Genomic DNA, 25896 nt, shown 5'->3' on the forward strand with positions numbered 1-25896 from the left:
TCCTGGATCATTGGTAAGATTGTCCGAATGGTCTCCATTATTATTATTAATATCGGTTATTTGTAGAGCGCCAACAGATTCCGCAGCTAGATCTTGAATGATGGGACTCTGAGGAATTTGTTTAGAATTTTGAGATCCAGGATTGGTCTGAAAGTTCCTTCTTTCTTTGGAACCACAAACAGGTTTGAGTAAAAACCCAGCCCTTGTTTCGCAATTGGAACTGGGTGGATCACTCCCATTGTATGTAGGTCTTCTACAAATCGTAAGAACGCCTCTTTCTTTGTCTGGTCTGAAGACAGACGAGAAATGTGGAACCTTCCCCTTGGAGGGGAGTCCTTGAATTCTAGAAGATATCCCTGGGATACAATCTTTAAGGCCCAGGGATTGTGTACATCTCTTGCCCAGGCCTGAGCGAAGAGAGAGAGTCTGCCCCCTACTAGATTCGGTACTGGATCTGGGGCTACCCCATCATGCTGTCTTGGAGGCAGCTGCAGGCATCTTGGCCTGTTTACCCTTGTTCCAGCCCTGGTAAGGTTTCCAGGCTGCCCTGGGTTGTAAAATGTTACCCTCTTGATTTGCAGCAGGGGAGGATGAAGCGAGACCGCTCCTGAAATTCCGAAAGGAACGAAAATGATTTTGTTTGTTCTTTGTCTTGAAGGAATTGTCCTGGGGGACAGCATGGCCTTTTCCCCCAGTGATTTCTGAAATAATCTCTTTCAATTCAGGCCCGAAGAGGGTCTTTCCTTTGAAAGGGATGTTCAATAGTTTGGATTTTGACGACACATCGGCCGACCAGGACTTTAGCCATAGCGCCCTGAGCGCCAGAATGGCGAAACCTGAATTCTTTGCCGCTAACTTAGCTAGTTGGAAAGCGGCATCTGTGATAAAAGAATTAGCCAGCTTAAGAGCCTTAATTCTGTCCATAATGTCCTCATATGAGGTCTCCGTCTTGAGCACATCTTCCAGCGCCTCGAACCAGAAAGCAGCTGCAGTGGTTACAGGAACAATGCACGCAATAGGTTGGAGAAGAAAACCTTGTTGAACAAAAATTTTCTTAAGTAAACCCTCCAATTTTTTATCCATAGGGTCTTTAAAAGCACAACTGTCTTCAATTGGTATAGTTGTGCGTTTAGCAAGTGAAGAAACAGCCCCCTCCACCTTAAAGACCGTCTGCCACGAGTCCCGCATGGGGTTAGATATGGGGAACATCTTCTTAAAAACAGAAGGGGGAATGAAGGGAATACCTGGTCTATCCCACTCCCTAGTAACAATATCCGCAATCCTCTTAGGGACCGGGAACACATCAGTGTAAACAGGAACTTCTAGGTACTTGTCCATTTTACACAATTTCTCTGGAACCACCATAGGGTCGCAGTCATCCAGAGTAACTAATACCTCCCTGAGCAATATCGGAGTTGTTCTAGTTTAATTTTAAAAGCCAACGTATCTGAATCTGTCTGAGGAGAAACCTTTCCTGAATCGGAAATTTCTCCCTCAGACAGCACATCCCTCGCCCCTACTTCAGAGTGCTGCGAGGGTATATCGGATACGGCTACTAAAGCGTCAGAATGCTCATTATCTGTTCTTAAAACAGAGCTATCACGCTTTGCAGGTAACACGAGCAGTTTAGATTAAAAACACTGATAGGGTATTATTCATAACTGCCGCCAAGTCTTGCAAGGTAAAAGAGTTAGACGCACTAGCGGTTCTAGGTGTCGCTTGAGCGGGCGTAACTGGTTGTGACACTTGGGGAGAGGTTGACGGGCTAACCTCGTTACCTTCTGTCTGAGAATCATCTTGGGCCACATTTTTAAGTGCAACAATATATGTTCTTTAAAGTGTATAGACATATCAGTACAAGTGGGACACATTCTGAGAGGGGTTCCACCATGGCTTCTAAACACATTGAACAAGGATTTTCCTTGGTGTCAGACATGTTTAACAGACTAGTAGTAATACAAACAGGCTTGGAAATCACTTTAATCAAGTAAAAACACACTTTGAAAAAAACGTTACTGTGCCTTTAAGAGATAAAAAAGGCACACAATTTTGCAAAACAGTGAAAAAATGCAGCAAACTTTTCGAAATTTTTACAGTATGTACCTAAAGCATTAGTAAGATTGCACCACTAGCAATAAAAACGATTAACCCCTTAATGCCCAAACCGGATCGACAGTAAGCGAAAAAAACGGTTAAAGAAACTACAGCACCTTGCCACAGCACAGCTGTGGCCCTACCTGCCATTAGGAACCAGATTTGTGGGGAAAAAGCTTCTTATAGGCCCTCAAACTGCAGCAGGACCCTCCATGTTAAACAGCCTGAACTTCTAGTCAAAATAACTGCGCATCTGAGGCGCGAAATTAGGCCCCTCCCACCTCACTACGGTGCTTGTGAGGCCTAAAGAAACACTCCCAAGAGTTTTAGTAATAGCCATGTGGGTAACAACCCCTGAAAGAAACCCAAAGGAACCTTCAAAGTGTCTCAAAAAACGAATTTTTCAATAAAAACCATTTGCCCTGAAGTAGTGTCAACCAGCATAAACTAGCCCTGTTATGTAAGCTTGAAATTCCATGCTTAGTCTCTGAATACAGCTTACCCTTCCCTCATGGGGATATTAACAGTCTTTTCTAGCATCATCACAGTCTTGTCTAGAAATAAATGACTGAACATACCTTATTGTAGCCTAACCTGCAAACCGTTCCCCCCAACTGAAGTTCTCGTGTACTCCTCAGTCCTGTGTGGGAACAGCAGTGGATTTTAGTTACAACATGCTAAAATCATCTTCCTCCCTGCAGAAATCTTCATCTCCCTTCTGCTAGAGAGTAAATAGTACACACCGGTACCATTTAAAATAAACTCTTGCTTGTAGAAAATAAAAACTACAATTCTAACACCACATTCACTTTACCCTTCCGATTGCTTAGAGCCGTAAAAGAGAATGACTGGGGGGGTGGAGCTAGAGGGGGAGCTATATGGACAGCTCTGCTGTGTGCTCTCTTTGCCACTTCCTGTTGGGAAAGAGAATATCCCACAAGTAAAGGATGAATCCGTGGACTCGATACATCTTACAAGAGAAATTAGATTTGGATGCTTGAACGGACCTTGAATCAGAAGGTCCTGTCGCAGTGGCAGAGTCCATGGTGGCAGAGATGCCATGTCCACCAGGTCTGCATACCAAGTCCTGCGTGGCCACGCAGGCGCTATCAAAATCACAGTAGCTCCCTCCTGTTTGATTCTGGCAATCAGACGCGGAAGGAGAGGGAAAGGTGGAAACACATAAGCCAGGTTGAACGACCAGGGTACTGCTAGAGCCTCTATCAGTACTGCCTGAGGATCCCTGGACCTGGATCCGTAACAAGGAAGTTTGGCGTTCTGACGAGACGCCATCAGATCCAATTCTGGTGTGCCCCATAGCCGAACCAGTTGAGCAAACACCTCCGGATGGAGCTCCCACTCCCCCGGATGAAAAGTCTGACGACTTAGAAAATCTGCCTCCCAGTTCTCTACCCCTGGGATATAGATCGCTGATAGATGGCAAGAGTGAGTCTCTGCCCATCGGATTATCCTGGAAACTTCCATCATCGCCAAGGAATTCCTTGTTCCCCCCTGACGATTGATATAAGCTACAGTCGTGATGTTGTCCGACTGAAGTCTGATGAATCCGGCCGAAGCCAGCTGAGGCCACGCCTGAAGAGCATTGAATATCGCTCTTAATTCCAGAATATTTATCGGTAGGAGGGCATCCTCCTGAGTCCACAAACCCTGTGCTTTCAGGGAATTCCAGACCGCACCCCAGCCCAGTAGGCTGGCGTCCGTCGTCACTATAACCCACGCTGGACTGCGGAAACACATTCCCCGGGACAGGCGATCTTGTGACAGCCACCAAAGAAGAGAGTCTCTGGTCTCTTGATCCATATTTATCTGAGGAGATAAATCTGCATAATCCCCATTCCACTGTTTGAGCATGCATAGGTGCAGGGGTCTGAGATGCAAGCGAGCAAACAAAACTATGTCAATTGCCACTACCATAAGTCCGATTACCTCCATACACTGAGCCACTGACGGCCGATGAATGGAATGAAGAGCTCGGCAGGTGGTTAAAATCTTTGATTTTCTGACCTCCGCCAGAAAAATTTTCATGTCCACCGAATCTATCTCCCAGGAATGGAACTCTTGTGAGAACTCTTTTTCACGTTCACCTTCCACCCATGAGATCTTAGAAAGGCCAACGCTAGTTGGAAAGTCGACGCTTGAATTAGGATGTCGTCTAGATAGGGCGCCACTGCTATGCCCCTCTGCCTTAGGACCGCCAGAAGGGACCCTAGCACCTTTGTGAAGATTCTTGGCGCCGTGGCCAACCCGAAGTGAAGAGCCACAAACTGGTAATGCCTGTCCAGAAAGGCAAACCTGAGGAATTGGTGATTATCTTTGTGGATAGGAATGTGTAGATACGCATCCTTTAAATCCACGGTGGTCATATATTGACCCTCCTGGATCATTGGTAAAATAGTCAGAATGGTCTCCATCTTGAAGGATGGAACGCTTAGGAATTGGTTTAGTATCTTGAGATCTAGAATTGGTCTGAAGGTTCCCTCTTTTTTGGGAACCACAAACAGATTGGAGTAGAAACCTTGTCCCTGTTCTGCTTTCGGAACTGGGCAGATCACTCCCATGGTAAAAAGGTCTTCTACACAGCGTAAGAACGCCTCTCTTTTTGTCTGGTTTACAGACAATTGAGAAAGATGGAATCTACCCCTTGGAGGAGAATCTTTGAAATCTAGGAGATACCCCTGGGTTACAATTTCTACGGCCCAGTAGTCCTGAACGTCTCTTGCCCAGGCCTGAGCAAAGAGAGAGAGTGTGCCCCCTACTAGATCCGGTCCCGGATCGGGGGCTACCCCTTCATGCTGTCTTAGTGGCAGCAGCAGGCTTTTTGGCCTGTTTACCCTTGTTCCAAGCCTGATTAGGTGTCCAGGTTGGCTTGGATTGAGCAAAGTTCCCCTCTTGCTTTGCAGCAGGGGAAGAGGAAGCGGGACCACCATTGAAGTTTCGAAAGGAACGAAAATTATTTTGTTTGGTCCTGGTCTTATTTGACTTATCTTGAGGGAGGGCATGACCCTTCCCCCCAGTGATGTCTGAAATGATCTTTTTCAGTGCAGGCCCGAATAGGGTCTTACCTTTGAAAGGGATGGTCAAAAGCTTAGATTTGGATGACACATCAGCCGACCAGGACTTAAGCCATAACGCTCTAAAATGGCAAAACCTGAATTCTTTGCCGCTAACTTAGCGAGATGAAAAGCGGTGTCTGTAATAAAAGAATTAGCTAGCTTAAGAGCCTTAATTCGGTCCAGAATATCATCTAGTGGGGTCTCCACCTGAAGAGCCTCCTCTAGAGCCTCAAGCCAAAAGGCAGCTGCAGTGGTTACAGGAATGATGCACGCTATAGGTTGAAGAAGAAAACCTTGATGAACAAAAATTTTCTTTAGGAGACCCTCTAATTTTTTTATCCTTAGGATCTATGAAAGCACAACTGTCTTCAATAGGTAAGGTTGTACGCTTAGCCAGAGTAGAAATAGCTACCTCCACCTTAGGGACCGTCTGCCATGAGTCCCTCATGGTGTCAGATATGGGAAACATTTTCTTAAAAACAGGAGGGGGAGCGAACGGAATACCTGGTCCATCCCACTCCTTAGTAACAATGTCCGAAATCCTCTTAGGGACCGGAAAAACATCAGTGTAAACAGGAACCTCTAAATATTTGTCCATTTTACACAATTTCCCTGGAACTACAACAGGGTCACAATCATCCAGAGTCGCTAAAACCTCCCTGAGCAATAAACTGAGGTGCTCTAGCTTAAATTTAAATGCCGTCATATCTGAATATGTCTGAGGGAACATCCTTCCTGAATCAGAAATCTCTCCCTCAGATAGCAAATCCCTCATCCCTACCTCAGAACATTGTGAGGGAATATCGGATACGGATTCATTCTTTACTTGTGGGATATTATCCTCCTGCTAACAGGAAGTGGCACCACAGCAGAGCTGTCTATATAGCTCCTCCTTTAGCTCCACCCCCCAGTCATTCGACCGTTTACAGGAAGAAAAAGGAGAAACTACAAGGTGCAGAGGTGACTGAAGTTTAAATTAAAAAAAAATGGACTGACTACACTTAACAAGAGAAAACATAATTTATGCTTACCTGATAAATTCATTTCTCCTGTAGTGTAGTCAGTCCACGGGTCATCCATTACTTATGGGATTATAACTCCTCCCTAACAGGAAGTGCAAGAGGATCACCCAAGCAGAGCTGCTATATAGCTCCTCTCCGCTACGTCATATCCAGTCATTCGACCGAAACCATACGAGAAAGGAGAAACTATAGGGTGCAGTGGTGACTGGAGTTTAATTAAAATTTAGACCTGCCGTAAAAACAGGGCGGGCCGTGGACTGACTACACTACAGGAGAAATGAATTTATCAGGTAAGCATAAATTATATTTTCTCCTGTTAAGTGTAGTCAGTCCACGGGTCATCCATTACTTATGGGATACCAATACCAAAGCTACAAGTACACGGATGACGGGAGAGACAGGCAGGATCTTTACACGGAAGGAACCACTGCCTGTAGAACCTTTCTCCCAAAAACAGCCTCCGAAGAAGCAAAAGTGTCAAATTTGTAAAATTTTGAAAAAGTGTGAAGTGAAGACCAAGTTGCAGCCTTGCAAATCTGTTCAACAGAGGCCTCATTCTTAAAGGCCCAAGTTGAAGCCACAGCTCTAGTAGAATGAGCTGTAATCCTTTCAGGAGGCTGCTGTCCAGCAGTCTCATAGGCTAAACGTATTATGCTACGAAGCCAAAAAGAGAGAGAGGTAGCCGAAGCTTTTTGACCTCTCCTCTGTCCAGAATAAACGACAAACAGGGAAGAAGTTTGACGAAAATGTTTAGTTGCCTGCAAATAAAATTTCAGGGCACGGACGACGTCCAGATTGTGCAAAAGTCGTTCCTTCTTTGAAGAAGGGTTAGGGCACAATGATGGAACAACAATCTCTTGATTGATATTCTTGTTAGTGACTACCTTAGGAAAGAACCCAGGTTTAGTACGCAGAACTACCTTGTCTGAATGAAAAATCAGATAAGGAGAATCACAATGTAAGGCCGATAACTCAGAGACTCTTCGAGCCGAGGAAATAGCCATTAAAAACAGAACTTTCCAAGATAACAGCTTGATATCGATGGAATGAAGGGGTTCAAACGGAACACCTTGCAGAACGTTAAGAACTAAGTTTAAGCTCCACGGCGGAGCAACAGTCTTAAACACAGGCTTAATCCTAGCCAAAGCCTGACAAAAAGCCTGAACGTCTGGAACTTCTGCCAGACGTTTGTGTAAAAGGATAGACAGAGCTGAAATCTGTCCCTTTAACGAACTAGCAGATAAACCCTTTTCTAAACCCTCTTGTAGAAAAGACAATATCCTAGGAATCCTAACCTTACTCCATGAGTAACTCTTGGATTCGCACCAATATAAGTATTTACGCCATATTTTATGGTAAATGTTCCTGGTAACAGGTTTCCTAGCCTGTATTAAGGTATAAATCACTGACTCCGAGAATCCACGCTTTGATAGAATCAAGCGTTCAATCTCCATGCAGTCAGCCTCAGAGAAATTAGATTTGGATGTTTGAAAGGACCCTGAATCAGAAGGTCCTGTCTCAGAGGCAGAGACCATGGTGGACAGGACGACATGTCCACTAGATCTGCATACCAGGTCCTGCGTGGCCACGCAGGCACTATTAGAATCACAGATGCTCTCTCCTGTTTGATCCTGGCAATCAATCGAGGAAGCATCGGGAAAGGTGGAAACACATAAGCCATGTTGAAGACCCAAGGTGCTGTCAGAGCATCTATCAGCACCGCTCCCGGGTCCCTGGACCTGGATCCGTAACAAGGAAGCTTGGCGTTCTGGCGAGACGCCATGAGATCCAGATCTGGTTTGCCCCAATGATGAAGCAGTTGGGCAAACACCTCCGGATGAAGTTCCCACTCCCCCAGATGAAAGGTCTGGCGACTTAGAAAATCCGCCTCCCAGTTCTCCACGCCTGGGATGTGGATCGCTGACAGGTGGCAAGAGTGAGACTCTGCCCAGCGAATTATCTTTGAGACTTCCATCATCGCTAGGGAACTCCTTGTTCCTCCTTGATGGTTGATGTAAGCCACAATCGTGATGTTGTCCGACTGAAACCTGATGAACCTCAGAGTTGCTAACTGAGGCCAAGCCAGAAGAGCATAGAAAACTGCTCTTAATTCCAGAATGTTTATTGGAAGGAGTCTCTCCTCCTGAGTCCATGATCCCTGAGCCTTCAGGGAATTCCAGACTGCGCCCCAACCTAGAAGGCTGGCGTCTGTTGTTACAATCGTCCAATCTGGCCTGCGGAAGGGCATCCCCTTGGACAGATGTGGCCGAGAAAGCCACCATAGAAGAGAATCTCTGGTCTCTTGATCCAGATTTAGCAGAGGGGACAAATCTGAGTAATCCCCATTCCACTGACTTAGCATGCACAATTGCAGCAGTCAGATGCAGGCGCGCAAATGGTACTATGTCCATTGCTGCTACCATTAAGCCGATTACCTCCATGCACTGAGCCACTGACGGGTGTTGAATGGAATGAAGGACACGGCAAGCATTTAGAAGTTTTGATAACCTGTCCTCCGTCAGGTAAATTTTCATTTCTACGGAATCTATATGAGTCCCTAGAAAGGGAACTCTTGTGAGTGGCAATAGAGAACTCTTTTCTTCGTTCACCTTCCACCCATGCGACCTTAGAAATGCCAGAACTAACTCTGTATGAGACTTGGCAGTTTGGAAACTTGACGCTTGTATCAGAATGTCGTCAAGGTACGGAGCTACCGCTATGCCTCGCGGTCTTAGTACCGCCAGAAGAGAGCCCAGAACCTTTGTAAAGATTCTTGGAGCCGTAGCTAACCCGAAGGGAAGAGCTACAAACTGGTAATGCCTGTTTAGGAATGCAAATCTTAGATACCGATAATGATCCTTGTGAATCGGTATGTGAAGGTAGGCATCCTTTAAATCCACTGTGGTCATGTACTGACCCTCTTGGATCATGGGTAAGATGGTTCGAATAGTTTCCATTTTGAACGATGGAACTCTTAGGAATTTGTTTAGGATCTTTAAGTCCAAGATTGGTCTGAAGGTTCCCTCTTTTTTGGGAACCACAAACAGATTTGAATAGAATCCTTTCCCGTGTTCCGATCGCGGAACTGGGTGGATCACTCCCATTAGTAAGAGGTCTTGTACACAGCGTAGAAACGCCTCTTTCTTTATCTGGTTTGCTGATAACCTTGAAAGATGAAACCTCCCTTGTGGAGGAGAAGCTTTGAAGTCCAGAAGATATCCCTGAGATATGATTTCCAACGCCCAGGGATCCTGGACATCTCTTGCCCAAGCCTGGGCGAAGAGAGAAAGTCTGCCCCCCACTATATCCGTTTCCGGATCGGGGGCCCTCACTTCATGCTGTCTTAGGGGCAGCAGCAGGTTTTCTGGCCTGCTTGCCCTTGTTCCAGGACTGGTTAGGTTTCCAGCCCTGTCTGTAGCGAGCAACAGTTCCTTCCTGTCTTGGAGCGGAGGAAGTTGATGCTGCTCCTGCCTTGAAATTACGAAAGGCACGAAAATTAGACTGTTTAGCCTTTGGTTTGGCCCTGTCTTGAGGCAGGGCATGGCCCTTACCTCCAGTAATGTCAGCGATAATTTCTTTCAAGCCGGGCCCGAATAATGTCTGCCCTTTGAAAGGAATATTAAGCAATTTAGATTTAGAAGTCACATCAGCTGACCAGGATTTAAGCCACAGCGCTCTGCGCGCTTGAATGGCGAATCCGGAGTTCTTAGCCGTAAGTTTGGTTAAGTGTACTACGGTATCAGAAATAAATGAATTAGCTAGCTTAAGGGCTTTAAGCTTGTTCATAATCTCATCCAATGGAGCTGTGCTAAGGGTCTCTTCCAGAGACTCAAACCAGAATGCCGCCGCAGCAGTGACAGGCGCGATGCATGCAAGGGGTTGTAATATAAAACCTTGCTGAACAAACATTTTCTTAAAGGATTACTTTCTGTTATAATTTTTAAGCTAAACAACTAACATATTAAAGTTAATAAACATTAATTAAAACCTACTGACCTATATTTTCTCAAAAACGAAGTTTCATAACGTTCTAAAAGTTAGATCTTTTATTCACCGATGATGTCACGTTATCCTGCCCACTATTTTCAGCATTGCATGTTCAAAATACTTAAACCAATAACTTTGTGTTTAAAGCGCCATTTTGAAACCTAGGTATTGTAAGCGGATTGGTACAGAGCAAAGGATACCCACGGAGTGGGTTTGGAAAACAATTAAATTTGCAGACAAGATTTCTGATATACGGTAGAGATATGTTAATGAAATGCTATTGATAAAAAGCGTATTTGGGGTAGTTAGTTAGTAACAGGCATAGAAAATATTTACTTACAGTGGCCCTTTAAGGTAACCCTCTAACTTTTTATCCATTGGATCTGAAAAAGCACAGCTATCCTCCACCGGGATAGTGGTGCGCTTAGCCAGAGTAGAAACTGCTCCCTCCACCTTAGGGACCGTCTGCCATAGGTCCCGTGTGGTGGCGTCTATTGGAAACATTTTTCTAAATATAGGAGGGGGTGAAAAGGGCACACCGGGTCTATCCCACTCCTTGTTAACAATTTCTGTAAGCCTTTTAGGTATAGGAAAAACGTCAGTACACGCCGGTACCGCAAAATATTTATCCAGCCTACATACTTTCTCTGGAATTGCAACCGTGTTACAATCATTCAGAGCCGCTAATACCTCCCCTAGTAATACACAGAGGTTCTCAAGCTTAAATTTAAAATTTGAAATCTCTGAATCCAGTTTACTTGGATCAGATCTGTCACCCACAGAATGAAGCTCTCCGTCCTCATGTTCTGCAAATTGTGACGCAGTATCAGACATGGCTCTACTATTATCAGCGCACTCTGTTCTTACTCCAGAGTGATCGCGTTTACCTCTTAATTCTGGCAATTTAGATAGTACTTCAGTCATAACATTAGCCATGTCTTGCAAAGTGATTTGTATGGGCCGCCCTGATGTACTTGGCGCCACAATATCACGCACCTCCTGAGCGGGAGGCGAAGGTACTGACACGTGAGGAGAGTTAGTCGGCATAACTTCCCCCTCGTTGTCTGGTGATATTTTTTTAACATATAAAGTTTGACTTTTATTCAAAGTAACATCTATACATTGAGTGCACACATTTCTATTGGGCTCCACATTGGCCTTTAAACATAGTAAACAAACAGATTCATCTGTGTCAGACATGTTTAAACAGACTAGCAATAACACTAGCAAGCTTGGAAAAAACTTTTAAATAAATTTACAAGCTATATAAAAAACGCTACTGCGCCTTTAAGAAACATAAAAATGTGACACAGTTGAATTAACAATGAACCAAATATGTTAAAACAACCAAATTTTAACAGAAAATGTATAAAGTTAGCAGAGGATTGCACCCACCAGCAAAAGGATGATTAACCCCTTAATACCCAAAACGGATAACAGTTGAAATAATAAACGTTTTTATCACAGTCAAACACACTGTCACAGGTCTGCTGTAACTGATTACCTCCCTCAAAACTAGTTTTGGAGACCCCTGGGCTCTGTAGAGACGTCCTGGATCATGGAGGAAGAAATAGGAAGACTGTGACTAAATTTTTACTGTGCAATAAAGCGCTAAAATAGGCCCCTCCCACTCATATTACAACAGTGGGGAAGCTCAGTAAACTGTTTTTATGCAGAAAAAAACGACAGCCATGTGGTAAAAATCATGCCCATAAAGTTTTATCACCAAGTACCTCAGAAATAACGATTAACATGCCAGTAAACGTTTTAAAATTGAAAATTATGAAGTGTTATTAATAAGCCTGCTGCTAGTCGCTTTCACTGCAGTGCAGGCTCAAATATTACTTTAATATTGACAGTATTTTCTTAGTGAAATTCCATTCCCCAGAAATACCTCAGAGTATACATACATACATATCAGCCTGATACCAGTCGCTACTACTGCATTTAAGGCTGCACTTACATTACATCGGTATTAGCAGTATTTTCTCAGTCAATTCCATTCCTTAGAAAATAATTTACTGCACATACCTCCTTGCAAGTGGGCCCTGCATGCTATCCCCTGTTCTGAAGTTACCTCACTCCTCAGAATGGCCGAGTACAGCAAGTGGATCTTAGTTACGACCGCTAAGATCATAGAAAACTCAGGCAGATTCTTCTTCTAATGCTGCCTGAGAACAAACAACACACTCCGGTGCCGTTTAAAATAACAAACTTTTGATTGAAGAAATAAAAACTAAGTTTAACACACCACAGTCCTCTCACACGTCCTATCTTTAGTTAGGTGCAAGAGAATGGCTGGATATGACGTAGAGGGGAGGAGCTATATAGCAGCTCTGCTTGGGTGATCCTCTTGCACTTCCTGTTAGGGAGGAGTTATAATCCCATAAGTAATGGATGACCCGTGGACTGACTACACTTAACAGGAGAAATATAATCTGTCTTAAATTGACAGGGCGGGCCGTGGACTCGTCTTACCATAGAAGAAATTAAATTTATCAGGTAAGCATAAATTTACTTTTCTTCTATAAAAAGGTAAGACGAGTCCACGGATTCATCCTTTACTTATGGGATACAATACCAAAGCTACAAGACACGGATGAACGGGAGGGACAAGACAGATGGTTAAACAGAAGGCACCACTGCATGAAGAACTTTTCTCCCAAAAATAGCCTCCAAAGAAGCAAAAGTATCAAATTTGTAAAATTTGGAAAAGGTATGAAGCGAAGACCAAGTCGCAGCCTTACAAATCTGTTCAACAAAAGCATCATTTTTAAAAGCCCATGTGGAAGCCACCGCTCTAGTAGAGTGAGCTGTAATTCTTTTAGGAGGCTGCTGTCCAGCAGTCTCGTATGCCAAACGGATGATGCTTTTCAGCCAAAAGGCAAGATAGGTAGCCGTAGCTTTTTGACCTCTACGTTTTCCAGAATAGACAAAAAACAAAGAAGATGTTTGACGGAAATCTTTGGTCGCTTGCAAGTAAAACTTTAAAGCACGAACCACATCCAAGTTGTGCAATAGACGCTCCTTCTTAGAGGAAGGATTAGGACACAGAGAAGGAACAACAATTTCCTGATTAATATTCTTATTAGTAACAACCTTAGGAAGGAATCCAGGTTTGGTACGCAAAACCACCTTATCAGCATGGAAAACAAGATAAGGCGAGTCGCATTGCAATGCAGATAGTTCTGAAACTCTTCGAGCCGAAGAGATAGCAACTAAAAACAGAACTTTCCCAGATAGAAGCTTAATATCTATGGAATGCATAGGTTCAAACAGAACCCCTTGAAGAACTTTAAGAACTAAATTCAAACTCCATGGCGGAGCAACAGGTTTAAACACAGGCTTGATTCTAACTAAAGCCTGACAGAACGACTGAACGTCTGGAACATCTGCCAGACGTTTGTGCAGTAGAATTGATAAAGCAGATATCTGTCCCTTTAAGGAACTAGCTGATAGCCCCCTTCTCCAATCCTTCTTGGAGAAAGGACAAAATACTAGGAATCCTGATCTTACTCCATGAGTAGCCTTTGGATTCGCACCAATAAAGATATTTACGCCATATCTTATGATAAATTTTCCTGGTGACAGGCTTTCGAGCCTGAATCAAGGTATCTATGACCGACTCAGACAAGCCCCGCTTAGATAAAATCAAGCGTTCAATCTCCAAGCAGTCAGCCGCAGAGAAACTAGATTTGGATGCTGGAACGGACCTTGAATCAGAAGGTCCTGTCTCAGTGGCAGAGTCCATGGTGGAAGAGATGACATGTCAGATGACATGTCCACCAGGTCTGCATACCAAGTCCTGTGTGGCCACGCAGGTGCTATCAAAAACACTGAAGCTCTCTCCTGTTTGATTCTGGCAATCAGACGCGGAAGGAGAGGAAATGGTGGAAACACATAAGCCAGGTTGAACGACCAGGGTACTGCTAGAGCATCTATCAGTACTGCCTGAGGGTCCCTTGACCTGGACCCGTAACGAGGAAGTTTGGCCTTCTGACGAGACGCCATCAGATCCAATTCTGGTGTGCCCCATTGCTGAATCAATTGTGCAAACACCTCCGGATGGAGTTCCCACTCCCCCGGATGAAAAGTCTGACAACTTAGAAAATCCGCTTCCCAGTTCTGCTTGAAGAAATTAAAAAACTAATATTTTATCCCCTCTTTCACTTTACCCTTCCTAGTACTTGGAGTAGGCAAAGAGAATGACTGGGGGTGGAGCTATTTGCCACTTCCTGTTAGCAGGAGGATAATATCCCACAAGTAAAGGATGAATCCGTGGACTTGTCTTACCTTTATAGAAGAAATTCCTCCACAACGAGGTGAGAGACTGAAAGTCATACAGAAAACAATTAAAGTTATTTCTGCTAAAGGTGGCTCTACAAGCTATTGAATAATAAGGTGTACTTAGTTTTTCACACATGGGTTCTCCATTTTGGCTTTATTTTTGTTAAATAAATCATAACACAGTGTAATAAGTCATGTGTTCTTGTTCATCTCAGGTTGCATTTACCCAATTTTAAGACCTGCTAAGGACCAGATGATTGTTATGTCCTGATACATAAAAGCATAGAATTCAAAGAGGGAGTACTTTCTTTTTTCACATGACTGTATATACAAATGTAATGTGTGCTGGATCTGTATATACAAATTTAATGTGTGCTGGACCTTTAAACAAAAGCTACTTGGGACGGCTCTTGTGTAAACATTCTGTTCACAGCAATTATTTGCAAGGAGATTTACCAGTTTTGATTCTGAACAATTAACCATTTTATTTCTTAGTTTCCACCAAAGAGCCCCGATTGGGAAATATTTCATGCTTTCAAAATTAAAGAAAAATGAGATAATGAACCCCTTTGTAAGCAATTATTATGTAAAGTTAAACACATTTTATACATAGATTTGTACAGTTTAATTAAACAAGGCTTCATATAATCAGTACTCACCAGGTCCCCTGTGGTCACGATACAGCAGTACTCATCCTGTTTGATAGCCAGTGATGACCCTTTACAAAAAAGAAATCAATTACCTGCAAAGTTACAAAAAGAAAAAAGGGAGAAAAAACTATTTGTAAACTGTACAGTTAGCCAAGCTTCCGGAAAAAAAGGGATTCACTATACAGGTGAATTTGTAATTAAAGGGATATGAAACCCAAAAATGTTCTTTTGTAATTCAGACAATGCAAACAATTTTTAAAAAGTTTCCAATTAATTTTTATTATTAAAATTTGCTTTGTTTCCATGATATTCTTTATTGAAGAGATACTGAGGTAGGTATCTAGAGCACTACATGGCAGGAAATGTTGCTCTTGCTAATCGATAACATTCTTTCAAAACTGCTGCCATATAATGCGCCAGACACATGCACACTCCTGAGCTTATATCCCCCAACAAAAGATACCAAGAGAAGACAATGTGATAATAGAAGTAAATGAGCAATGTGTTTACAATGCACATAGGGCATGAATTTTTAATCAACTTTCCCATTTACTTCTATCACCAGTTTTGCTTTGTTCTCTTGGTATTATTAGCTGAAAGCTAAACCTAGGAGGTTCATATGCTAATTTCTTAGACCTTGAAGGCCGCCTCTTATATGAAAGCATTTTAACAGTTTTTCACCACTAGAGGGGGTTAGTTCATGTGTCATAGATAACATTGAGCTCATGCACGTGAAATTACCTAGGAGTCAGCACTAATTGGCTAAAGTCTGTCAAAAGAACTGAAATAAGGGGGCAGATTGCAGAGGTTTAGATACAAGATAATCACAGAGGTAAAAAGTATATTAATATAACTGTGTTGGTTATGCAAATTTAGGGAATAAAACAAATTCTGGTGTAGTCTTTTTACCCAAGTTGCATTTACAAAACTCAAACCAATAAATTTAAACTCTCACGAACATCATACTCACTGGTAAGGCTGATATTTGACAAATCTTGAATTTGTTTTAGAAAAAGTAAACCCAAAATGTAATCTTTTATAAAATGTTAAAGCCATATGTAGTAAAGCAACATTGCAATATACTTTAATGGTAGAAAGAGCAAAATGGAAATGTGCATGGGTACATTAAAGGGGTACTACACCAAAATGATGTGTTTCACGATTCAGATAGAGCATGCAATTTTAAGCAACTTTCTAAATTACTCCTATTATCAAATTTTTCTTTGTTCTCTTGATATTTTTATTACATTTAGCCACCAATCAGCTAGCGCTACCCAGGTGCTGAACCAATAATGGGCCAGCTCTTAAGCTTACATTCCTGTTTCTCAAATAAAAATAGCAAGAGAACGAAGACAAATTGATAATAGGAGTAAATTAGTAAGCTGCTTAAAATTGCTGCTCTGATTTTGACGAGACTATCCCTTTAAATGGATATGAAACCCATTTTTTCCCTCTTTCATGACTCAGAGCATGTCATTTTAAACAACTTTCTAATTCTCTTTTATTATCAATGTTTCTTTGTTTTCTTGTTAAAAAAAAAAAAAACAGGGACATCAGCTCTGGAGCCTGCCCATTTCTGGAGCACTATAGGGCAGCAGTTTTGCAAGAATGTTACCCGTTTGCATGAGCACTAGATGACAGCACTATTTCCTGTCATATAGTGCTCCAGAAGCCTACCTAGGTATCTCTTCAACACAGAATATCATGGGACCGGAAAAAAAAATCGAAATAAATCAGAAACGTTTAAAATGGTTTGCTTTGTCTGAATCACAAAAGAAAATGTGTGTGTTTAATATCCCTTTAACTTGGAAAATTGTGTTTTTCCCCCACAGCTCCTAGGAAAACTGAACTGCACCCTGCAGAAATCATACCTCTAACCATACAACATTCTGAACAGTGATTACGTGACAGAACATTTATAGATCTATCTGGCTACATAAAACTCAAATGGTGTTCAAGGGTTGTATACCTGGACTGCAAAAAAACAAAACAAAAAAATTCTGCCAAGAAAAAAAAAACAAAATTATGCTTACCTGATAATTTTATTTTCTTCGGATGGAAAGAGTCCACAGCTGCATTCATTACTTTTGGGAAATAAGAACCTGGTCACCAGGAGGAGGCAAAGACACCGCAGCCAAAGGCTTAAATACTCCTCCCACTCCCCTCATCCACCAAATCATTCTGCCAAGGAACAGTAGAAGAAATATCAGGGTGAAAAGGTGCCAGAAGAATATAAGGACGCCCCCACATAAAATTACGGGTGAAGAGCTGTGGACTCTTTCCATTAGAGGAAAAGGAAATGATCAGGTTAGCATAATTTATGTTTTTCTTCTTAAATGGAAAGAGTCCACAGCTGCATTCATAACTTTTGGGAAGACAATACCCACGCTATAGAGGGCAGTGAATGCCAAGACGGAAGGGTACAATAGGCGGCCCATACTGAGGGCACCAGGCCTGAACCCCTGCCCAATAAACTTTAAAAGGAAAGGCCCCAAGGACACTGACCCGCAGATAGTCCAGAAGCCAAGCTAGAGACCGCAAATCGGACTCAACTGAGCTAACAGTCCTCCAGGAGACACCGTCACCTAACAGTCTGTCTCTCACCACTCCCCCCACACTAATGAAGGGGATACCAGCCTAAACTCCCAAAGGGACAAGGCAAAGGAGAACCGAAGGAAACCAAAAAAGGTCACCACAATCCACAAAAGGAAACCTCCAATAGTGAGCTCAGCTCACAAAGACCCAAATGAGCCCAATAGAGACAAGGAGGCTACGCCCAGACCAAGCGGAACCCGGGGGGGGGGGGGGGGAAACGGGCAGAGAAAGTCTTCACTCTATCATGCAAGCAGTGAAAGACAACTGAAGACTGAGTCCTCACAGCGACTGAGTTAACATCAGGACGACACAGAGGATACTTGCTAGTAAGTAGAAACAGCCAACAAGAGAACAGAATGCAAAAAGCAACCCCCAGAGGGCACGCTCTAGGCAACCTAAGCCGCCAGACCTACACACAGGTCTCCAAAATTAGACCACAGAACTTCAAATCGAGGTTACACCCAGAGCCCAAAGGAGGTCTCATCCTCGCCCCTCTGCGTGTAAGCCTAGGGAGCTAGTAACTATGCCCACCTAGATCATGAAAATGACAATGTCTCTCAGAACCCACACCCAGCCGGACCAACGCAGCATCAGCAGATCCAAAACAGGGTAACAAAAGAACCACGAAACCAGCTCAAGAACGAGTGGAAGAATGACCACAGCCATCCCCACAGAGCACAGGTACAAACCAACTCCTAAAAACAGACAAGGCCGTAGACACAACAAAGTCTCAACTTGGAGCGATCAAGACTCTAGATGGAACGTAACAACCCAGAGAGACACCCCTCTGATAAGTTAACCAACAGTTCCAACCTCCTGAATCCAAGAGAAGCCCCAAGAAAAGGACTACATCTCCATAAGAAGGAGAATAACCCCTTAAGAAAAGGGATGGAGCCAGAAGGGCAACATCTGTCCTCCAGACACGAAGCCACCGGCTAAAGGAGAGATCAATCCCCAACACGGATGTCCTTGGAAAGAACTCCCCTAAAATGTAGCTTGCTAACACACATCCCCTGTGTAATGGATGCAGCAGAGACACTGTAAACCCATTCACCTGCAGAGCAGTGAATCCAAGGGTCACCCTAGCAAGCTGACCTAGGGAATCCAACCCTAAGGCGCATAAAGCCTAATGAGTAACAGACACTCAGAAAACCTCAGAAGCACAGAGCTAAGCCCAATGCCCCACAGGGATCACCATCTCCCGGAGGGAACCTAGGTCTATAAAAAGGAGACCCAACTCACCCGGAGACAACGGAAGAAGACCAAGAAGGTCTTATAACTCAGCTAGACAGTACACGATCAATGTGTAATAGCTGCAGCTGGTTACCTTAAACAGCTTGCGAGCACACATTTAAAGTGCAAAGAGCTGCAGCTGGTTTCAAACAGCAAACCTTCCGCATGATAGTCAGCTATACACATTACTAGCTGTTGATAGACCAAGCCCAAAAAGAACAAATCCCGAGCCTCAAAAAAGAAGGCCAAACCGATTAAACAGCGGTAAGAGGGCGCTAAGCCCTCCAACCCTCCACTGCGTGGGGGAGGAAACTCTAGGGTTCAATAATGCCAGACGTAAGAAAGAGTGAAGCAGCGGAAACTCCGCTGACTAAGTCATCCATGATTGAAGGCTATAAGGACTGAAACAATCCTTCCTGCCTCACGGACCCACAGGTCCTCTTGAATGCTTAGTTGAAACCTGTAAAACAAATGATAAAATGAGCACTCAGCGCCTTGACCGGACCAGCCAAGCAGAACAGCGCCACATGTATGAACAACCACAAGACAGAACAAACCCAACAGGACCAGCCTGCAACCTAACCGGCAAGCTGCATAATCCTCCCTCAGAGGGGAAGAAAGGAAAAACATAATTTATGCTTACCTGATAAACTTATTTCTCTTGTAGTGTGTTCAGTCCACGGGTCATCCATTACTTATGGGATATATTCTCCTTCCCAACAGGAAGTTGCAAGAGGATCACCCAAGCAGAGCTGCTATATAGCTCCTCCCCTCACATGTCATATCCAGTCATTTGACCGAAACAAGACGAGAAAGGAGAAACTATAAGGTGCAGTGGTGACTGGAGTTATAATTTTAAAATTTAGAACCTGCCTTAAAAAGACAGGGCGGGCCGTGGACTGAACACACTACAAGAGAAATAAATTTATCAGGTAAGCATAAATTATGTTTTCTCTTGTTAAGTGTGTTCAGTCCACGGGTCATCCATTACTTATGGGATACGCATACCAAAGCTAAGTACACGGATGATGGGAGGGACAAGGCAGGAACATTAAACAGAAGGAACCACTGCCTGTAGAACCTTTCTCCCAAAACCAGCCTCCGAAGAAGCGAAAGTGTCAAATTTGTAAAATTTGGAAAAAGTATGAAGTGAAGACCAAGTTGCAGCCTTGCAAATCTGTTCAACAGAGGCCTCATTCTTAAAGGCCCAGGTGGAAGCCACAGCTCTAGTGGAATGAGCTGTAATTCTTTCAGGAGGCTGCTGTCCAGCAGTCTCATAGGCTAAACGTATTATGCTACGAAGCCAAAAAGAGAGAGAGGTAGCCGAAGCCTTTTGACCTCTCCTCTGTCCAGAGTAAACGACAAACAGAGAAGAAGTTTGTCTAAAATCTTTAGTTGCCTGTAAGTAGAACTTCAGAGCACGGACCACGTCTAGATTATGCAAAAGACGTTCCTTCTTTGAAGAAGGATTAGGACATAATGATGGAACAACAATCTCTTGATTGATATTCCTGTTAGAAACAACCTTAGGTAAAAACCCAGGTTTAGTACGCAGTACTACCTTGTCTGAATGAAAGATCAGATAAGGAGAATCACAATGTAAGGCAGATAACTCAGAGACTCTTCGAGCCGAGGAAATAGCCATCAAAAACAAAAAACTTTCCAAGATAAAAGCGTAATATCAATGGAATGAAGGGGTTCAAACGGAACACCCTGAAGAACTTTAAGAACCAAGTTTAAGCTCCACGGAGGAGCAACAGCTTTAAACACAGGCTTAATTCTAGCCAAAGCCTGACAAAAGGCCTGGACGTCTGGATTCTCTGCCAGACGTTTGTGTAAAAGAATAGACAGAGCTGAAATCTGTCCCTTTAGCGAACTAGCGGACAAACCTTTTTCTAAACCCTCTTGTAGAAAAGCCAATATCCTAGGAATCCTAACTTTACTCCATGAGTAACTCTTGGATTCGCACCAATATAAATATTTACGCCATATCTTATGGTAAATTTTTCTGGTCACAGGTTTCCGAGCCTGTATTAATGTATCAATAACCGAATCCGAAAACCCCCGCTTAGATAGAATCAAGCGTTCAATTTTCAGGCAGTCAGCCTCAGAGAAATTAGGTTTGGATGGTTGAAAGGACCCTGAATTAGAAGGTCCTGCCTCAGAGGAAGAGACCATGGTGGACAGGACGACATGTCCACTAGGTCTGCATACCAGGTCCTGCGTGGCCACGCAGGCGCTATCAGAATTACCGATGCCCTCTCCTGTTTGATCCTGGCAATCAGTCGAGGTAGCAACGGAAATGGTGGAAACACATAAGCTATGTTGAAAACCCAAGGGGCTGCTAATGCATCTACCAGCACCGCTCCCGGGTCCCTGGACCTGGATCCGTAACAAGGAAGCTTCGCGTTCTGGCGAGATGCCATGAGATCAAGATCCGGTTTGCCCCAACGACGAATCAGTTGAGCAAATACCTCCGGGTGAAGTTCCCACTCTCCCGGATGAAAAGTCTGGCGACTTAGGAAATCCGCCTCCCAGTGAGACTCTGCCCAGCGAATTATCTTCGAGACTTCCAACATCGCTAGGGAACTCCTGGTTCCCCCTTGATGATTGATGTAAGCCACAGTCGTGATATTGTCCGACTGAAATCTGATGAACCTCAGTCTTGCTAACTGAGGCCAAGCTAGAAGAGCATTGAATATTGCTCTTAATTCTAGAATGTTTATTGGAAGGAGTTTCTCCTCCTGAGTCCACGAACCCTGAGCCTTCAGGGAATTCCAGACTGCTCCCCAGCCTAGAAGGCTGGCATCCGTTGTTACAATCGTCCAATCTGGTCTGCGAAAGGTCATTCCTTTGGACAGATGAACCGGTGACAACCACCAGAGAAGAGAATCTCTGGTCTCCTGGTCCAGATTTAGCAAAGGGGACAGATCTGACTAATCCCCGTTCCATTGACTGAGCATGCATAGTTGCAGCGGTCTGAGATGCAGGCGCGCAAATGGCACTATGTCCATTGCCGTGACCATTAAGCCGATTACCTCCATGCACTGAGCTACTGATGGGCTTGGAATGGAATGAAGGACACGGCAAGCATTGAGAATCTTTGCTAACCTGGACTCCGTCAGGTAAATCTTCATCTCTACAGAATCTATAAGAGTCCCTAGAAAAGGAACCCTTGTGAGTGGTAACAGAGAACTCTTTTCCACGTTCACTTTCCACCCATGCGACCTCAGAAATGCAAGAACTATCTCTGTATGAGACTTTGCATTCTGAAAACTTGACGCTTGTATCAGAATGTCGTCTAGGTACGGAGCCACCGCTATGCCTCGTGGTCTTAGTACCGCCAGAAGTGAGCCCAGAACCTTCGTAAAAATTCTCGGGGCCGTGGCTAACCCGAAGGGAAGAGCCACAAACTGGTAATGCCTGTCTAGAAAGGCAAACCTTAGGTACCGATAATGATCTTTGTGAATTGGTATGTGAAGGTAAGCATCCTTTAAGTCCACTGTGGTCATATATTGACCCTCTTGGATCATGGGTAGGATGGTTCGAATGGTTTCCATCTTGAACGATGGTACCCTTAGGAATTTGTTTAAGATCTTTAAGTCCAAGATTGGCCTGAAGGTTCCCTCTTTTTTGGGAACCACAAATAGATTTGAGTAAAATCCTTGTCCCTGTTCCGATCGCGGAACTGAGTGGATCACTCCCATGATTAAGAGGTCTTGTACACATTGTAGAAATGCCTCTCTCTTTACTAGGTTTGTTGATAACCTCGAAAGATGGAACCTCCCTTGTGGAGGAGAGGTTTTGAAATCCAGAAGGTATCCCTGAGATATAATCTTCAACGTCCAGGGATCCTGCACATCTCTTGCCCAAGCCTGGGCAAAGAGAGAAAGTCTGCCCCCCACTAAATCCGTCTCCGGATAGGGGGCCCTGTCTTCATGCTGTCTTAGGGGCGGAAGTAGGCTTTCTGGCCTGCTTGCCCTTGTTCCATGACTGGTTGCCTTTCCAACCCTGTCTAACGAGCAGTAGTTCCTTCCTGTTTTGGAGCGGAGGAAGTTGAAGCTGCTCCTGCCTTGAAGTTACGAAAGGCACGAAAATTAGACTGTTTGGCCTTTGGTTTGGCCCTGTCCTGAGGAAGGGCGTGGCCCTTACCTCCCGTAATGTCAGCAATAATTTCCTTCAAGCCGGGCCCGAATAAGGTCTGCCCTTTGAAAGGAATGTTAAGTAGCTTAGACTTGGAAGTTACATCCGCTGACCAGGATTTAAGCCAGAGCGCTCCGCGCGCCTGTATGGCGAATCCGGAATTTTTAGCCGTAAGTTTGGTTAGATGTACTACGGCATCTGAAACAAACGCATTAGCTTGCTTAAGGGTTCCAACTTTGCTCAAAGCCTCATCCAATGGCTCTGTGCGAATCGCCTCTTCCAGAGACTCAAACCAGAATGCCGCTGCAGCCGTGACAGGCGCAATGCATGCAAGAGGCTGCAAAATAAAACCCTGTTGAACAAACATTTTCTTAAGGTAACCCTCTAACTTTTTATCCATTGGATCTGAGAAAGCACAGCTATCCTCCACCGGGATAGTGGTACGCTTGGCTAAAGTAGAAACTGCTCCCTCCACCTAAGGGACCGTCTGACATAAGTCTCGTGTGGTGGCGTCTATAGTAAACATTTTTCTGAATATCGGGGGAGGGGAAAAAGGCACACCGGGTCTATCCCACTCCTTACTAATAATTTCTGTAAGTCTTTTTGGTATAGGAAAGACGTCAGTACACACCGGTACCGCATAGTATCTATCCAACCTACATAATTTCTCTGGGATAGCCACAGTGTCTCAATCATTCAGAGCCGCTAATACCTCCCCTAGTAACACACGGAGGTTCTCAAGCTTAAATTTAAAATTTGAAATTTCTGAATCCGGTCTCCCCGGATCAGAACCGTCACCGACAGAATGAAGCTCACCGTCCTCATGTTCTGCAAATTGTGACGCAGTATCAGACATGGCTCTCGTGTCATCAGCGCGCTCTGTCCTTAACCCAGAGCTATCGCGCTTGCCCCTTAATTCGGGCATATTATATAATACTTCTTTCATAACATTAGCCATATCATGTAAAGTGATTTGTAAGGGCCTAGATGTACTAGGCGTCTCAATTCTACGCATCTCCCGAGCGGGAGACGCAGGTACTGACACGTGAGGAGAGTTAGGCGGCATAACTTCCCCCTCGTTGTCTGGTGATAGTTTCTCTATCGGTACAGATTGACTTTTATTCAAAGCAATATCAATACAATTGGTACACATCGTTCTATTGGGCTCCACATTGGCTTTTGAACATGATGAACAAACAGTTTCCTCTGAATCAGACATGTTTAAACAGACTTAGCAATGAAACTAGCAAGCTTGGAAATCACTTTCAATAAGTTTACAAGCAATATAAAAAACGCTGCAGCGCTTTAAAAATACAGATATAATTAAACAATTCTTAACAAGAAGTGTAATATTAGCAGAGGATTGCACCCATTAGCAAAAGGATGATTAACCCCTCAATACCCAAAATGGATAAAACGGATATCAATTAAGATTTAACGCTTTTAATCACAGTCAAGCACACTGTCACAGATCTGCTGTGACTGATTACCTCCCTCAAAAATGAATTTTGCAGACCCCTGAGCTCTCTAGAGACGTCCTGGATCAAGGAGTTAGAAGCAGGAAGACTGTGCTAGAATTATAACTGCGCAACAAGGCGCTAAAACAAGGTCCCTCCCACTCCTATCACAACAGTGGGAGCCCTGATATAACGGTTTCCATGCAGAAAATATATGTCAGCCATGTGGAAAAAAATCATGCCCAAAGAGATTTATCACCAAAGTACCTCACAAAAACGAATAACATGCCAGTAAACGTTTTATTAAAAAATAACATTTTCCAATGTCATGCAAAGTTATCACTAAGCCTGCTACCAGTCGCTACCACTGCAGATAAGGCTTAAGTATTATTTCAGTTTTAACAGTATTTTCTCAGTCAAATTCTAGTCCCTAGAAAATAACTTGACTGCGCATACATTTATCAGCCTGATACCAGTTGCCACTACTGCATTTAAGGCTGTACTTACATCATACGGTAACAGCAGTATTTTCTTAGTCAATTCCATTCCCAGAAAATAATGTACTGCACATACCTCATTTGCGGAGGACCCCGCATGCTATTCCCAGTTTCTGAAGTTACCCCACTCCTCAGAATGTCGAGAACAGCCAGTGGATCTTAGTTACGCCTGCTAAGATCATAGAAAAAAAACGCAGGCAGTTTCTTCTTCCAAATACTGCCTGAGATAGAAAAACAGCACACTCCGGTGCCATTTAAAATAACAAACTTTTGATTGAAGAATAGTTAAGTAAAAACTCCAGCTCCTCTCGCGACCTCCTTCTTTGTTGAGGGTTGCAAGAGAATGACTGGGTATAACATGTGAGGGGAGGAGCTATATAGCAGCTCTGCTTGGGTGATCCTCTTGCAACTTCCTGTTGGGAAGGAGAATATATCCCATAAGTAATGGATGACCCGTGGACTGAACACACTTAACAAGAGAAACAGACATTTTTAACATAGGACTAACATGTCCCACTCCCAAACAACTTCCGAAGAAGTAACAGAGTATCAATACCAGAAGGTTCATGAAGGAAACAAACAAAATAAAAACATCTTATCGGATAAAAAGAAAAAATATAAGGCAACCCGGAGGTTAACGCCCAAGAAGACACAGGCCTACCCGCAGGACCAGCCAAACGGAGCCCTGATCTTCCATAAACTGGGAAAGATCTCAACAAAATAACAATCAGGAGATTACATCATCTCCACGTGTCTAATGGAGGTGCACTATTCAAATTAGCAAACTGAAAATTCCCGTATCCGATAAGGATAGGGTCATGTAATAACTGAAAAACATGTCTGAGTAATATGCGAAG

At 43.6% G+C, this 25896-nt stretch overlaps 1 protein-coding gene across 1 annotated transcript in view; it reads right to left on the reverse strand.

The window, feature by feature from the left end:
• BCL9 (BCL9 transcription coactivator) overlaps positions 1 to 25896 on the reverse strand; it is a 346838-nt gene that overhangs the window by 260830 nt on the left and 60112 nt on the right. The window contains 1 exon segment of the mRNA XM_053705893.1: positions 15124 to 15182. The gene's annotated coding sequence lies outside the window, so the exon portion shown is untranslated.

This window comes from Bombina bombina, chromosome 3 (genome assembly GCF_027579735.1).
Source record: "Bombina bombina isolate aBomBom1 chromosome 3, aBomBom1.pri, whole genome shotgun sequence".
In the NCBI taxonomy this organism is placed as follows: domain Eukaryota; kingdom Metazoa; phylum Chordata; class Amphibia; order Anura; family Bombinatoridae; genus Bombina; species Bombina bombina.